This window comes from Manis pentadactyla, chromosome X (assembly GCF_030020395.1).
Source record: "Manis pentadactyla isolate mManPen7 chromosome X, mManPen7.hap1, whole genome shotgun sequence".
Classification (NCBI taxonomy): Eukaryota; Metazoa; Chordata; class Mammalia; order Pholidota; family Manidae; genus Manis; species Manis pentadactyla.
In genome coordinates this window covers 88,715,897-88,725,635 of record NC_080038.1, presented here as the reverse complement: position 1 = coordinate 88,725,635, position 9,739 = coordinate 88,715,897, and the positions used below count along the sequence as shown (strand labels likewise).

The 9,739-nt window shown below is 39.6% G+C and overlaps 1 long non-coding RNA gene across 1 annotated transcript in view; it reads left to right on the top strand.

Annotated features, from left to right (window-relative positions):
• The first annotated feature begins 997 nt into the window (after positions 1-997).
• Positions 998-9,739, top strand: part of LOC118929467 (uncharacterized) — a 64,563-nt gene continuing 55,821 nt past the window's right edge. Inside the window, exon 1 of the long non-coding RNA XR_005031582.2 lies at positions 998-8,493. This is a non-coding gene — a long non-coding RNA (uncharacterized LOC118929467). The remainder of the gene's footprint in view (positions 8,494-9,739) is intronic.

The following is a 9,739-nucleotide window of genomic DNA, read 5'->3' as shown; positions in this document are numbered from 1 at the left end:
CTGCTACAAACTTTACCTTTTCTACTGTGCCTTGTAGCAATGCTACCTCAGTCTCCAGAAGGTTTCTTACCTTTAGCTCAAGCTCAATGCTTCACAGCTGATGTTCTTGTGCCACCTTCGCCTGTGCTTCCCTCAGGAGTTTGTCCTTTTCCTTGATGGCCTCTTCCTTCTTCAGAACATCTGGCAACGTTTCCGTCTTGTCTCCAGTGGCACCTTGCTGCCAGTGCTCTCGTGCTGCCTCCTCCCGCATCAATGCCATCTTCTTCCTCAGGGAATCCACAGAAATTTGCAGCTCGCATTCTCATGCCACCTCCTCCCACATCAATACTATTTACCTCCTCAGGGCATCCACAGAAGTCTGCAGCTCACGTTCTCGTGCCACCTCTTGCAACAATGCCTCTTCTCTCCTCAGGGAATCTACTGAAGTTTGCAGCTCGCATTCTCATGCTGCCATTTCTTGGGTCTCCTCTGCAGACTTTTTTAAGACTGTGAGAAGCAGCCAACCCACAGTCCCTGCTGCCTCATGGGCACTCTGTTTCTCAAAGGATCTGCTTACTATATCAAGAGCCACCCCTACTGCCTCAGATGTCACCTCCACTTGCCTCCAGTCCTGGGGTAGGGCCCAATCCTCTAGGAGGCAAGTCACCTCAGACCACATACCCATTGGGGGACGATCCACTGTTTCCCCATTCACAGGGGCAGCCTGCTGAAGTACCCCTCCCATAAGGGCAGCCTGTCTTTTTCCTTGGTCAACAGTGAGTCCTGCCGACTCCGCCAATTGTTTGGCCAATGGGTTTCAGCCCTGGGCAAGTTTGCTATGGATTCAGTGTTACCAAAGAAAATTGACAGCAGAATGCTCTTTGGGGTGAAAGGGTTATTTCCAACTTTATTTCCAGGTGGCAGATGAGTCACTAGAATCCCACTCAGAGCGAGTCTGTATGCAGCAAGCTGGTCTCTGCCTCTGGGCCCCTCTGTCTGCACAGCTGTCCTCTGGGCTTCTGTCCTCCATGCTGCCACCACTGCAGCCTCTGCTCTGCTCTCTTGAAGCCTTGCAGCCCTGCCACCGTGTCGTGCCCAGAGCATTAGGTGGAGCTCTTTTTATAGAGTCAACAGTCATGTATTGCCCACAGGTGTGTAGTGAGCTAGTCAACCAGGGCCAGGTGAGAATCCTGGCCACAGGAACTCTCATTTTATCCACATAGGGCATTTTATCAGTTAGAATTCTTTGAGAGGCCAACTCTATCCAATTTAACCTCTATACTGGTAACAATTTCTTATGGACAATGATTTTATAATTTTAATTTCTCTACATTTAGTTAAATGAAGAAGAAGAGAAGGCCAGTGTGCTACCAAAGGAAGCATACTATTTTTGAGTAAAGCATCCCTAACAGTACCCAGCACAGTGATCTGTATTGACTAGACTCTCAGTAAGTATTGGTATAAAGAAAAAGGAGGGAAAAAAGGGAGATAGACCTGTTTCAACGGGGTTTACCTGAGAAATTCATAAACATTGATCTCATATTCATCCTCTCCTTAGGCCATTTGGTTGTAGATCCTGGACTAGAGGGCCTCAATTGTTGTTGATAATATGAGTGACAATGTAGGAAAATACTCTCTCCTTCAAGATCAACCTAAAGCCATAGTGTAAGGTGCTCTACAATCAATAAGCTGGGTTAGTTAAAAAGTAAACGAACACAGTTTTCACATGCACACAATCTCAGAATATGTGGGGAAGTATAAATAGAGTAGGTGGTTTTTCTTGAAAAAATGTATGGTATTTCTGCTGATGTGTTTGTTTAGTATTGCACTTATTTCTTTTTAAATGTGGCTAAGGACCTCTAATATTAAATATCATGGACTTTCTGTAGTGTAGGATAGTCATCCTCCTCCCCTAGGTAGTGTGATTTCTCTTTCATGTTATTTAGATAAAAGTAGGTTATATTGAATTGTATCAGGTGTTGCTGACAGGTTCTGACCTTTTGACCCAACCTTTCTATTATGCTTTTTTTATTCTTCCATATGGATGCTCTTTTTTCTTTCACAGTGTTTCAAGACTCAGCTACTGCTTTATGATGTTTGATTCATATTCTTTATCAATATGTTCCTTTCTGTAAACAAACAAATCAAATATGTGTAGTGGTCTATAATTACAATTTTCAGTCCTCTCTTTTTTATTTAAGAAAATACATACATACAAGTCTGTTTTTAGCTTATATTTTTGGTAGCTGTTTTATTAAGGGAGATGTAAATATTTTCAGTTTTTTCAGCAGAATAGAAATGTAATCTCACCCCTGTCCTGATGCACAATATTGTTTGGAATGGAGTGAAAAACTTGTTTCAGATTAAAATACCCTTATTAGAAAAAGAAGCTAAAAAGGTAAATATTAGTTGATTTGAAATAGATCCTTTCCAACTATGGCTTTGTTTTGTTGCCAGGGTACTGTTTTTTTCTTTTATAGTCAACTTCTGTTTTCATCTCTACAACCTATACGAGAAACGAACATCTTCATGGTAATTACTTGACATTGATTTCATAGCTTCACATTGTGATTGGTGTGTTTGATGACATGGATTATGGTGGGGACACATTGAAAGATAAATTGAGAGAAGATAAATGACTCAGGTTGTATGTGTATATACACACTGTACCAGTTGAAGGTTAAAAGGCAACCAAGCAGCCCCACTAAACCAAATTACCATTCTGACTCATTTTTTCACTAAATTGTACAAGTTCTGTAACCTTATTGAAATCACCAAATCAATCATGCCTTGGCATCTTGTAGACACAGTCATAAAATATTTTCCTGGAGAAATGAGACTATTTTAATGGCTTCATTTTTCCCTCTTCAGTGAAAAGCACTCATTTGGACTGTGAAAGAGACATTTTCCTCTTATAAATCCTTTAGAATTCAAAATATTGGAACACTCAACTGTCACGATGTCATTTTTATCCACACTTTTCACCACTGTGGTGATTCTCATTGCCAAGTAAAGATTAGCACTAGACACTCTATAGAATTTATATTTTTCTGATTTTTTTCTTTGTGAATGTAAAGAGACATTTTCAAGTGTATTTTTACAGAAATGCATTGCAGTAAGACTGAAGGAGAATTTACCATTCTCAGGAATTTGGTGTTGACTTTCGTGATCAGCCTGCGTAAGAAGATACTGTTCTATCATTTTGAGATGGTTAAAAGCAAAGGAACTGTTGCTTTAATTCCATAAATAAAAAAATATGTATATTAAATAGGCATTAAATTTTAATTGAGAAAGTATGATGCTATTGGAGTAGGTTTTTAAGTCATTTTATCAGAGTAGGAAGTTATTTTTAGATTCATGAATAAAACATTCCCAAACCAATTATAGTAAAAGTAGATGCCTCTAGTGCAGTGATAGTTTGAGTGCTTTTTATTTGAAATTTTAGAATAATGAAAGATCAATAAAGTTATCATTACTAATATGCCCCAAAGAAGTAATGCTATTTACGTGTAACAAAAAACAAAGTGCTTCTAAATTATAAATATGTAAGATAACATAATGGAAAGAGCACAAGCTTTAGATTTCACAGGCTGGGCTGAAATCTTGGATCCACCACTTATTTATTAACTGTGCAAAAGTTGCTGAGTCTCTCTGAGTCTCAGTTACCTCATCTGAAATAGGGATAACAGTTTCTGTTTAAAAAATGATGTATGCAGTTATGTCTATTATGAAAAAATGTGTGTATGTTAGGCTCCAGATTAAGGGCTCACTAAGTGTTAAATGTTATTACAAGCACCATAGTTGTTTAAATGTCCTCTCCAAACTGCATGAACATGAAGATATATAGTTTATAAGGTAGAATGGAAAATTCATATGAATTTCAAAGCTAAGAGGAGCTCTGTGTGCCTCTGTGTGTCTGTGTTCTGTGGCTGCTATTGTAGGGTATGCCACCAGATAATGGGATGAGAATTTACTTTCCTTTATTGTTAAGGATGTATTGATGGGAAAAAATTTTGTCACTCATAGGACATAATTTAGCAAGTTTGTACCAAACGTTAGTTGATTTTTAGATATGCAGCAACCCTTTACTCTTCATAAATGCACCCAGTTTCTTTTTGAGGAATCATCTCTTCGCTACTGGATACAGTTTGGTGGTGCTCTAACTCGGCCTCTCTTTTCCTAAATAGAGGGCAGCCATATAGCCCAGGGTAGACAAGTCAGGAGGTCGGTTCCTGGAATTTGATTTTTTTAATAGAAGGCAACAAACATGAAAGTCAGTTGACATTCATTCACTCCTAACGTTGGTGAAGCCCTCATCACTGTGTTTCTGCAGTTTGCTTCCAAGTCTCAAGAGCTATCCTTTGTTTCCAGTTCCTTCTAAAATTAGATCTGTAGTCTTCTGTTGTCCTGCTCTTTCAAAAAAAAAATTCCTTTTGCCTAAATTTCCACAGTGATTGTCTGTTACTTGTGATCAAATAATTGTGACTGATAGAGGATAATAGCTAGATTATATGTTGAAGGGACTGTGCTTTTGGTTGTTGTACACCATGGTGTCACTAGCATGATGTTTCTAACATAGTCACTAGAGGCTAAGCATAGTGTCTGGCACACAGAGGGACTCACTGTATATTTACTGACTGATCTGTTGCCTTAAGAGCAAAGGAACAAACTTCTAATGGCAGCTTTGTGGCTTCCACACAGTAAAACACATATGTGTGTGCACACTGCTGTGCGTTTGGTCAGGGGAAGGGCGGTGTGCAGCTCCCATGGCACTGCTTGGGTGTGAGGCAGCTGAGCATGAAGGTGCTCCACATGCACTCTGCCACTATTCTGAGTTACATTCAGATGGATTTGTTGTTCAGTAACCCTATTTTGCATTACTTCCCAGCACCAACACCCTGCTTCAGGAAACCACTGTCCTCAACGTTCCCCAAACACACCATGCTCATTCCCAAGTCCAGGTTATGATGTGCAATTCCCTGTATTGATCTCTTCTGCCTCTTGAATAAGTAGAACAGTTGTCACATGTATCATCATAGCAGAACATGTAAGAGACAGCACTCTAGATCCATCATACTCATGATTTAGATCCCAATTCTATCATTTATTAGCTACTTGACTTGGGGTGAGTTCCTTAAGCATGCTATGAATGTTACTACATTTGTAAAACAGGGCTGATGATGCTGCCTAACTTATCTGGGGGGGAGAAGAATTTAAACTTAATATTGACAAGGGACTTACTTTAGAGCTTGGCACGCAGTGTTCTAGACATTACAGCTGTTCAACAATATTTGGTTCCGTTCCACTTCTGGGCATACAGGATGATTACAGTTCTCTGCTATTGCCCACACCACCCCCACCTCCAAGTCTACTTCCTGGCTTGCTCTGCCAGAGAAGAAGCACCTTCAGACTGAAATATTCTAGAATTCTAGTCATCCTGTTGAGAACATCTGTTCTGGAGACTTGCCTAAACCTGCAGTAGACTCCTACTGGGTTAAGTCGCAGCTGCAACCAGCCTATGCAGAGTAGTATACTACTAATCTAAAAAAGTGTTAACTGATTTTGCTATATATTCACTTATTCTGGCAGTCCTATCCATAAGATCATAGATTTTTAGGTTTGTATCTTTGTCTTCTCAGTGAAGTGTTAGAGAGAAGATGTCGTAGCTTGTGCTTTTTTCTGTTATCCCTCCTCAGTGCCTAACACCATATGGGTACAGTGTACCCTGTGAATATTAATCACATGAAAAAGATACTCCAATATTCTAGCTCTGTAGGAAATTCATAGTTTCCCCATGGGATCTTTTGCAAAGGCTGATAACGACTCATCAGAGAGGATTACAGCAGGTATATATAAATCCATAATCTCCAAAATCTTTCTCTCAGTCCAAGTTTTTCTGTCTACCACAAATCTGAGCCAGAAAGCTGAAAGTCATGCTTATCCCTCTTCTTCATCTCCCACATTCAGTCTATAAGTCCTGTCAGTCTCTTTCCCAAATATCTCCCAAATCTGTTTCTCTGTCTCCATCTCCTCAACAACTATCTTCGTTCTGTTCACCATAATTTATTTAAGGGATAATTGAAACAGCCTCCTTACTGTTCTTATTTCTAGCCTTGCCCCATCCCATCTGTTTTGTTCTCTTGATCCAGAGTGAACGTTTTATAAAACACAGATCTGATCACGTCACTTGTCTGCTTTAAATGGGTTTCCCACTGCCTTCGTGATAAATTCCAGATTCTCTAATTTGGCAAATAATGTCCTCTGTGATTTTCTAATCTTTTCTCATGATTTTGCGTCACTACCCCTCTCAAACACTGTGCTTCAGTCATGTTGAATTATTCAGTTCTTTAAACAAGCCCTATTTTCCTCTTTAAGCCTTCTCATACTTTTCTTTTAGCCTGGAATATTCTTCATGTTGCCACTTTGCTTGATTAACTCCTATTCGTCCTTCAGGTCTCAGCTCAGATGATTATACCCTCTGGGAAGTTTTGCAGACCTTCCCAGAACTGTTCATCCTTAGCACCTCCTGCTTAACCTTCATGTGACAAAGTCATATAGCATATTGACTTGTGATCAGAGGGATCTGCGTTTCAGTATCAGCTTTGCCAGTTTTTCAAGGAGTGACTTTGGGCAAATTACATGGTACATGATGATGATGATCTTATCTTCCTTGTATTATTGGATCAAAAGCTTTCAGCACAGCACTGGGAGCATAGCAAATGCTTAATAAATGCTCGCTACCTTTGTTGTTGCCTCACTTAACAAAAAGACTATCCCCAAGAGTCCTAAGTGAATGATCCCATGCTCAACTCTGAGAATAAGTTTCTCCTCTTTCCACGTTTTTTAAATCAATGAAAGCAACCCTATTTTTTAGTGACAAATAGAGAATTAAACTCTGTTTCTCCTAATACTACTAGAGTTTTCACTCAGTGCCTTTGGGAAAATGTTTAGTGAACCTGAGTGATAAGAACTTCATATAAAATTTTCTACAAGTACAACTCTTCAGCTCTTTGATTTTGAGGGGCTCAGATCATTGCATTTTCTAGTCATAGAGGCATCGTTTCAATACGAAAGGCATTCTGTTTCTTATGAAGAGATATCAGGATGCTGTGCTGAGTAATTGCCCCAGTGCATTTTCTGGGCTGTCTGTTCTTTAAAGAATAATTCCCCTGTGCCTAAGTAAATCCACAGAGGCTCTGTTTACTGGGTCTTTAGAAACCATCTGGTTGGTCAACACTCAGGGAAAGTCTGTATCTAAATGAGTCAAGGATATTTGCCTTACTTTTTTAGAGATCTAAAATGGAAGGAAATTCCTTTCAAGATATAGTCCCTTGGCTAAAAGTTAAGCACATCTCCCCAGTGTGCTAGTTATTTCTAGTTTCCATGTAATGAATAACTTTAATGTTTAATAGTGGCAGTGAGTTATTAAAATTATCATATGCTCTCAGTCTTCTGAAGACTACATCAGATAAATTATTTTGACTGTTTATCATCCAACATTTCTTCTCTGAGTACAATCATGTCCTTCAATACTGGAGAACAAGACACCTATTTGTACACATGTGTAACATTGCTAGCTTTTAAAATAACGTAACAGATTCTTCTTTTATAGTACTTAATTATTAATCCATCCTAAAATAAGTGCAATTATTAATGGTGGGGAGAAAGGATGAGGTGATAGAGGAGGAAGGTTATATAAGTGGAATGTTCCTAGACTTCTCGGACTTAGTAATTCCTCCTATATTTAGTCCTTTTTCCCAGCTAATTCTCAATGTGGATATGATGCTTGGCAGAGATATGAAGAATCCTGTTGCAGATCTCTCTCTCAACAGGCAATTTAGGCTTTATTGACTACTTTGAAATCAGCAAAAGTCTAATGGAACCTCTTACCCTGATCGAGGGAGAGGAAGTAGTTTCTCTAAATTGTTCATATTCAATCCCTTGTCTCACAATCCTAGTGGGAGGGAACAAACCCTAGAGATACACATTCAAATTGCCCAGGTGCCAGGAGTGGGTCCCTGGCCCTGCACTCGGAGAATTAAAAAGCTACCCTACAGAGATGAGGGATACAAAGGGCTCTAGAATAAATTCTCCTTATGTGCCACCTGGTACCCCCTCCATCCACCCCTGTAGCTTCACCCCAGGCTATGTGTAAAACTTAACAAATATAGGTCTTCAAAAATGTGTACTGATCTGCTATTTCCTTAGGAAAGACAGTTTCCCTAAAGAAGCTTTCTCTTCATGTACAGAGAAGAAGGAGGTCTTGCCTCATTCTTCCTTTAAACCAGCAAGCTCTACTATAGAAGCTCAAATCATCCATTTTTATTTTTATTGTGGTTCCGCAGATCAAACGACAAGAACGTACTAAATAACTGCTACCAAGAACACCCGAATCAAATACTTCGGATGAGAAAAAGAATGAAAGTCATTAAATATTGCCTTTTCCTGGGGATAAGTAATTCTAAAAGCAAAAGCATGGAGCTGTATCTGCTGTCGATCAAACGTTCCTAACAAGTGAGCTTTAAGCATACTTCTTATTCTAAAATCTGCACTATTTCTGATTTACCAATAGGTGGCACTATAAGCTAGGGAAGATGAATTAGCCACCAAAGAAAATTGTTAGGGAAAGTAAGGAAATACTCAGAAATAAAAAGGTGATTTCTGTATTTAAATCTTATTCTTCTCCTACTTAGATAAGGCAAAAATACTTTTTTTCCAGAGAAATATTCTATGAGGAAATGTACATTCGGTTTCAGAAATTAACTGTAGTACTTGTGAGTACTGAAATTCCCTTATCCTGGGTGATTTCACTTTGTACCCAGGGTTACATTATGTAGAGCTCTATGTGGAATTTCAGCAATTTGGGACATGTGGCCCTTTTGAAAATCTGGGACTATCAAATGAGACACACACATGCTACTCGGGCGCGCGCGTGCATACACACACACACACACACACACACACACACACACAATGTCAAAGATGACCTTGGCAGCTTTGACATTCAAATGACTTACAAGCTAAGAGATCCAGGCAGGAAAATGTGTTACTTAGTCATCCATTTCAGTAGGACACCTTTTCTTCATAATTTGGGATGAGTTTTTCTATAGTCATCTTTGTCCCCATTCATACTCCACATCTTTCTTCCTTCTCCATGATATTTACTTGTAATAACCCTTTGACCAGTCAGCTTGTTGATTAGGTTCAGGTTATTTCACAGAAATATGTAATCAATAGGATGGAATGGGCTACATATTTTTGAAATTTGTTTTTTGCCCATATTCTTGTCGTAACGTTAGGAAGGAAAGGACTCGTCTCGGTGTCACAGGGAAGTCAGATACAGTGAGTCGAGAGACCAAAGTCAAGAAAGCAAAGTAAGTTTTAATACACTCTGCGGAGAGTAACAGAGTGGGCCTGCCTAAGATAAGACAGGCAGGCCCGGATGCTCATTCTGAGGCTGCTTTTATGTGGTTTTCGGCAGGGCAGAGAGCTCCTTGATTGACAGCGGTCAGCTCTCTAGGCTTGTTCTGATTGGTGAAATGGGGACAGGGGCTGTGCTGTGCCTGTGCCTCTCATGTTTCTTATCTGGGGGGACTCTGGACATTTCCTGAGTCATTCTTGGACCCTGGGCTTCATCTGATTAACTCTTTGAGTCATTTCTGGCTTTCTGGTTCTATTTGATCAACTCCCTGAGTCATCTTTGGGGGGCCCTTTCTCCTTTCCATCCCGCTTATTTCTGTCTTTCTACCTAACAGTAATG